The following is an 8076-nucleotide window of genomic DNA, read 5'->3' on the forward strand; positions in this document are numbered from 1 at the left end:
GTTATTTTGCTCCCCAAATAGGAAAACTCCTTTACTACTTTAAGTGCCTCATTTCCTAATCTAATTCCCTCAGCATCACCCGACTTAATTCGACTACATTCCATTATTCTCGTTTTGCTTTTGTTGATGTTCATCTTATATCCTCCCTTCAAGACATCATCCATTCCGTTCAACTGTTCTTCCAAGTCGTTTGCTGTCTCTGACAGAATTACAATGTCATCGGCGAACCTCAAAGTTTTTATTTCTTCTCCATGGATTTTAATACCTAGTCCGAATTTTTCTTTTGTTTCCTTTACTGCTTGCTCAATATACAGATTGAATAACATCGTGGATAGGCTACAACCCTGTCTCACTCCCTTCCCAACCACCGCTTCCCTTTCATGCCCCTCGACTCTTATAACTGCCATCTGGTTTCTGTACAAATTGTAAATAGCCTTTCGTTCCCTGTATTTTACCCCTGCCACCTTCAGAATTTGAAAGAGAGTATTCCAGTCAACATTGTCAAAAGCTTTCTCTAAGTCTACAAATGCTAGAAACGTAGGTTTGCCTTTCCTTAATCTTTCTTCTAAGATAAGTCGTAAGGTCAGTATTGCCTCACGTGTTCCAACATTTCTACGTAATCCAAACTGATCTTCCATGACGTCGGCTTCTACCAGTTTTTCCATTCGTCTGTAAAGAATTCGCGTTATTATTTTGCAGCCGTGACTTATCAACCTGATAGTTCGGTAATTTTCACATCTGTCAACGCCTGTTTTCTTCGGAATTGGAATTATTATATTCTTCTTGAAGTCTGAGAGTATTTCGGCTGTCTCATACATCTTGCTCACCAGATGGTATTGTCAGGACTGGCTCTCCCAAGGCTGTCAGTAGTTCTAATGGAATGTTGTCTACTCCCTGGGCCTTGTTTCGACTCAGGTCTTTCAGTGCTGTATCAAACTCTCATTTCATCTTCATCTACATCCTCTTCCCTTTCTATAACATTGCCCTCAAGTACATCGCCCTTGTATAGTTCCTCTATATACTCCTTCCACCTTTCTGCTTTCCCTTCTTTGCTTAGAACTGGGCTTCCATCTGAGCTCTTGATATTCATACAAGTGGTTCTCTTCTCTCCAAAGGTCTCTCTAATTTTCTGTAGGCAATATCTATCTTACCCCTAGTGAGATAAGCCTCTACATCCTTACATTTGTCCTCTAGCCATTCCTGCTTAGCCATTTTGTACTTACTGTCGATCTCATTTTTGAGACGTTTGTATTCCTTTTTGCTTGCTTCATTTACTGCATTTTTATATTTTATCCTTGCACCCATTAAATTCAATATTTCTTCTGTCACCCAAGGATTTCTACTAGCCCTAGTCTTTTTACCTACTTGATCCTCTGCTGCCTTCACTACTTCATCCCTCAAAGCTACCCATTCTTCTTCTACTGTGTTTCTTTCCCCCATTCTTGTCAAATGTTCCCTTATGTTCTTCCTGAAACTCTGTACAACCTTTGGTTTAGTCAGATTATCCAGGTCCCATCTCCCTAAATTCCCACCTTTTTGCAGTTTCTTCAATTTTAATCTACAGTTCATAACCAATAGATTGTGGTCAGAGTCCACATCTGCCCCTGGAAATGTCTTACAATTTAGAACCTGGTTCTTGAATCTCTGTCTTACCATTATATAATCTATATGAAACCTGTCAGTATCTCCAGGCTTCTTCCATGTATACAACCTTCTTTTATGGTTCTTGAACCATGTGTTAGCTATGGTTAAGTTGTGCTGTGTGCAAAATTCTACCAGGCGGCTTCCTATTTCATTTCTTTCCCCCAATCCATATTCACCTACTACGTTTCCTTCTCTTCCTTTTCCTACTATCGAATTCCAGTAACCCATGACTATTAAATTTTCGTCTCATACATTGTAATATTGGTATGTCGGAAACAGTATACTTAATATTTCTATCTGTTAGACACGCAAACACTGTCGATAACATGGAGAAATATTAAAAATCTTTACAAAATCTCGTGAAGCACGAGACCTGAAGAAAGTCAAAATGGAGTGTGCAACTGGGGTGTGGCAAGACGCATGGGACCAGTCACTTAGTGGAAGTCCTCCCTCCAGTGGAAGTTTGGTGGCTGGATGATCGGTTGTGCGCAGGGAAAATCCGTGTTGCGCTGCACCCGGCTGCAGGAGACTCTCTACACAAGACTCCTTTAGATTGTGTCATCCAAAGTCGGTACCTCCGAACAGACATCTTTAGCATCGCGCCAAGTTCCACTCGACCAGGCTAATAAATCAAGAGCGCGAACAACCCATCACCACAACTAAGTATTTTTCCCTTGCTTACAGTTTTGAAAGTGCGATACAAAATGCGACAAAAAATTTCAATCAGTGGAAACAAAAATAAATAAATAAATAAATAAAAATAAAAGATTTTTACACACAGCATGGTTGTGATTAAAATTTCACTACTTGAGCCAGAAAAAAATTTACACTATGTGTACCAAACATTTTAGGAATGATGTTCCGTCTTTGCGCTGCAGGTGTTAATGTCACGGGCGTCGGTACTGGTACGGCGACTTGAAACACAAGTATCAGTGTGAATTACAGTTGCAGGCAATCACCATGGGTCTGGACAAGGCAAGCAAGGCTTTCTACTCGAAAAGCTGTTTCATCAAAAACCACAGCAACAGTCCTGTAGCTCTTGACGAGTATCGACTCTTAAAGGAATGCGGAGAGGTTATTTTTCCCGCACTGAGGTTGAAAAACGTGATTCGGAATTAGACTTAACTGGAAATTTGAGAATTGCTTCTGGGCGAAGCCAAGGGCCAATTGCGCCACAAGTTGTTGAGGAAGTTACTGTTATGCTTGAGCATGCTGGATGCAATGTGCAGTTTTCAAGCAGTCCACGGGTTGGGTTACGACAGCTGAACATTCCATGGTCCACCAATCGAAAAGTGCTGCGAACAATTGTGAAATATATCAAGTGCGGTTACAGGTTGTCGTGGATGCATGTGGTCCTCACATTGAACAACGTTTATAATCTGCAACATAAAAGTGGTACGCAATTAACGAATGTGACTCTCTCATGTGGAAATTAAAATGGTTTATTAGTTATTTCTCTTCCTCATATCCATACAAATATTTCCATAAATTTTAATTATCCTATGGTCACTCGTTCTTCATGGAGGCTCTCCCAAGTAGAGGAAGTTTAATTATAACAACCCTGTACTTGGAATAACTTCAGTCAGATGTGGTAGTCCTCTTTTTTTCCGTAATATTCCATAACACACAGTATGAAAAGCTTTACTATAGTCTTACAGACTATGTAGGTTTTTAAATTGTACTCTCTTCCTTATATTACTTTTTTTAATGTACCTTCGATGTTTTTCATTCTGTTTACTGTCTTCCCATATATTTTGCAAGCCGTATTAGGAAGACTTATAAATCTATAATTTCCACAGACCGTTCTGAATCCTGTTACGAAAGTAGTTGTTACAATTGCTTTCTTCTATTTCACTGATATTTTCCTTTGCTCTCAGCACTGATTTTAAAAAGTTAGAAGGCCCTCTTCTGTTAAATACTTAAAAACGTATATATGTAGATTGTACATTCCGGGAACTTTTCGGTTTTTAGAACTTTGTAAGGTCTCTTGAAATTCTTAAATTCCGTTTTATCAATTTCCGAAAGGCATTTGTTCATTTATTGTTCTTCCTTATTCACCTCATCTTCAAAAATGGTTCAAATGGCTCTGAGCACTATGGGACTCAACATCTGTGGTCATCAACTACTTAAACCTAACTGACCTAAGGACATTACACACATCCATGCCCGAGGCAGGATTCGAACCTGCGACCGTAGCAGTCGCGTGGTTCCGGACTGAGCGCCTAGAACCGCTAGACCACCGCGGCCGGCTCCTCATCTTCCGCCCACAGATATTTACAAAACTTCATCCCGTCTCCTGTATGTAGAAGATCTAAATTTGCCACATCTTCTTCGTTTAGGTACTTTTTTTATTATTTTCAACGCAGTAGTCTGACGGCCGTGTACATCTCTTTCCATATTAGGTGTCTACCATCTTTATGCACATCTATTAGCGGTTTATTTGTGTTTTATACTCCTCTAATGCCTAAGGAGCTCTTGTGATGAGCCACTAACTGAAACTTGCTTCTCCCTTGAACAGACTGCTACCGAAGATGAATGGTCAGCGCGGCTGATTACCGGGAGAGGGACCCGGGTTTGATTCCCGGCACTTTCAGGGATTTTTCCTTAGTGGGACGACTGGCACGGGATGCACTCACCCTCGTGGGGCCACCTGAGCAGCTACTCCACCGATTAGCAGCGGTTCCAAACTGAGGAAACCCGACGACGACCACCTGCCCCTCTCTGCCGCATCCCTTGCCATTGGCAGAGGATGGCAACGCGGCCGGTTGAGCCCGACTGGCCCACCTCGAGCCAGAATGCGGAACATCACTTCCACCTGCCGTTCAGCAGCATTCTTTAATTCTTCATTCCAACTCTAAGGCCCTTTCTTGCTTTGTATTTGTTTCTGTCCGCCATTGTTTCGAAAACTATCGCTTCAATCAGTTAGTTTCTGCCTTTCTAATTCGGTGTTTGTACTCATAGTTTCCCTTACCATACGTCGTCTTATACGTGACTGATAAAAATTTCTGATGCTTGGACGTCATAATAATTTAGTTTTCCATACTGTTTTCTTTGTGGCTTTATTTCTGTGTGCTCTATTTGCCCATTTACTTTTCGGTGCTACTTCCCCTGTTACTAGGAAATGGTCATGGATCCCTCTCTTCACTCTCACGTGGTGGAATAATTTTTCCATCTTTTCATTCGCTACTAAAAATAATTGTTTGTTATGTAATTTCAGTTATTTAGCACAGTCAAAGTGTTCAAAAGACAGTGAAAAACTGATTGCTTTTTCTTGAACAATATTCATTCCACACCGTCAAGTGAAACATCCACAGTCACATGTTCTCACGTAAAGCATCGTCAATATGGCACATAGTTCATTAATGGAAGGCAAATATGCAGTTTAAAGTAAAATGCAAGTCATTATTTCTTAAAAAAAGAAAAAAAAATTCGCACAATCGAAGATATCGTCCGTTGCAGCGACATCTATTGGACACAGTTGCGTACGAGAGCGTGAGATATTGTTCATATTTGTCGGTAACGAATTTCCTCACAAAATGCTAGTATGACGATATAAATGATCATCACTCAGTTTTACATTAAATACGCTCGGATCTACAGAATGGGTAAGTCAACACCTGAACTTACGAGTCCTATCTGGGCTGATTTGGAGACTTGTAAGACTGTTCGACTATTCATTAGACGAAGGAAGTACAACAGTTCAGCGTTCTGTTGACAACGTTGTCATTAGGATCAGAAGACAATGTTGAATAGTTCAAGGAAAAGGAAGGAAATATGCCGTGTCCTTTATACAGGAATAATCCCGGCGCATTCACCTACGTTATACTCACCAGAAATCCCTTTTACAGCTGATTAACCTCTTGCTCTCCCTTGTGGGTCCAAGCGATTAATCACCGACCAGTAGTCTAGCGAAGGTGACAAGTGCGTTCAGACGTGTTAATTTTGTTTCACGCTATCCATGTATATAGGCAACGGCCTTGCCGCAGTGGATACACCGGTTCCCGTCAGATCACCGAAGTTAAGCGCTGTCGGGCGTGGCCGGCACTTGGATGGGTGATCATCCGGGCCGCCATGTGCTGTTGCCCTTTTTCGGGTTGCACTCAGCCTCGTGATGCCAACTGAGGAGCTACTTGACCGAACAGTGGCGGTTCCGGTCACAGAAAACCATCACAAGGACCGGGAGAGCGGTGTGCTGACCACACGGCCCTCCTATTCGCATCCTCATCCGAGGATGACACGGCGGTCGGATGATCCCGACGGGCTACTTGTGGCCTGAAGACGAAGTACTATCCATATATTTAGGAGCATTCTTACCCAGTCAGAGATGATTTTGTCCAGTGAATTTTGTAATAAATCCGTGTTAATCTCTTACATCCCTTGTGTGAATTCTGCTGAAACAATCCACGGTGCCCTTTAATCTTTGGTTGGCATATGCTGCAGGTTCCTGGACACGTGGATTAAATGTCGATTATAATTAATATTTTCAGGCAGTCGGTAACAACCTTTCTGAAGTTTATTATTCAAGTCATCTAGATTTTCGTATGTTTACCCTTCCGTTTTAACAAAATAAACAATGAAGTTTAACTACTATTTTCGTTATATCTGCTTACTGGCTTTAAAATGTACAAATTAAAGATAAAAAACATTTCATTTGTTAAATTACAGCCAAGATTGCTGAGCGTGTGTATCATGACTGAACAGGTGACAGCAAGCAGAAACTGTCTCTCTTGATCATACCCATTGAAGTAAACACTGAGGAGATGAGAGTCGTGGGATACCTCCTAATATCGTGTCGGACCTCATTTTGCCTGGCGTAGTGCAGCAACCCGATGTGACACGGACTCAACTAGTCGCTAGAAGTCCACGGCAGAAATATTGAGCCATTCTGCCTCTGTAGCCGTCCATAACTGCGAAAGTGTTGCCGCAGCAGGATTTTGTGCACGAACTGACCTCTCGATTATGTCCTGTAGATGTCCAATGGGATTCATGTCGGGCTCGTCACGAGCTAGAATTGTCGAAAACGTTCTTCAAACCAATCGCGAACCATTGTGTCCTGGTGGCAAGGCGCACAGATATCCATAAAAATGTCAACGTTGTTTGGGAGCATGAAGCCCATGAATGGCTGCAAATGGTCTCCAAGTAGCCGAATATAGCCATTGCCAGTAAATAATCGGTTCAGTTGGTCCAGAAGACCTACTCTGTTACATACAAACCCCACACCATTATGGAGTGCCTTGTTGACTCATTGGGCCATGGCTTCGTAGGGTCTGCGCCATACTCGAATCCTACCATAAGCTGTTACCGACTGAAGTTGGGACTCACCTGACCAGGCCACGGCCCAACCGATACGATCATTATTGCTGGCATTATCGTGTTGTTAGCAAAGGCATTCGCGTCGTTCACCTGCTGCCATAAGTCATTAACCCCTAATTTCTTCACTCTGTAGTAACGGATAAGTTCGTAGTACGTTCGACATTTATTTCTGCGGTTACTTCACGCAGCGCTGCTTGTCCTTTATCATTGACAACTCTACTCAAACGCCGATGCTCTCGGTCGGTAAGTGAAGGGCGTCGGCCACTGTTTTGTCAGTGGTGAGGGGTAACACCTGAAATTTGGTATTCTCGGCACACTCTTGATACTGTGGATTCGGAATATTGAGTTCCCTAAGGATTTCCGAAACGGAATGTCCTGTGCGTCTAGCTCCAACTGTCGTTCCGCGTTGAAAGTCTATTAATTCACGTCGTGTGGCCATAATGTCCGAAACCGTTTCACTTTGTTGATAATTCTGCCGGGTTATATGGCTGTGGTCCATGGAATACTTCTATTCCTAACGTTTCGTCCAATACTACGTTGGACATCCTCAGAGGTATGGCTGGACCTGTTTTCGTGCCGACTCAACAGGTCCAGCCGTACCTCTGAGGATGTCCAACGTAGTATTGGACGAAACGTTAGGAATAGAAGTATTCCATGGACCACGGCCATATAACCCAAAAGAATTATCAACTACAGTACCATCCGGTCGTGAAAGCCTTCATTGTATCATTTCACATTACCCTGAGTACAAATGACAGCTCCGACAATGCACTGCCTCCCATTATCACCATCTGTATACTCACATATCGCTGTCCCAAGACCTTTGTCACGTCACAGTAAAGACCGTAAAATCAACTTACAGTCATGATTTGCAGAAACATTTTCGGTTGAAATAAAGAGAACGAGGAAAATTCGGGGTGGGATTGTGTCTTTTTTTTTAAATAAAATAAAAAGAGGCACTGCTTTCTGGAAGCAATGGATTAACCGAGAGGAAGAGAGGTAAGGAAAGTATCCGACGTGAAATATCTCCAAATCCGGGTGCTGTGGAGCGGACGGAGGCGAAAATGAGCGCTGTTCGTAGCAGACACGTTTCCGAGTGCGCACCGCACCGCACCGCAC

General features: G+C 42.5%; 1 pseudogene; it reads left to right on the forward strand.

Moving 5' to 3' along the window:
• Positions 1-5611: 5611 nt before the first annotated feature.
• LOC124597391 lies at positions 5612-5729 on the forward strand (annotated as a pseudogene).
• Positions 5730-8076: the final 2347 nt, after the last annotated feature.

The sequence above is a fragment of the Schistocerca americana genome, chromosome 2 (genome assembly GCF_021461395.2).
Source record: "Schistocerca americana isolate TAMUIC-IGC-003095 chromosome 2, iqSchAmer2.1, whole genome shotgun sequence".
NCBI lineage: Eukaryota > Metazoa > Arthropoda > Insecta > Orthoptera > Acrididae > Schistocerca > Schistocerca americana.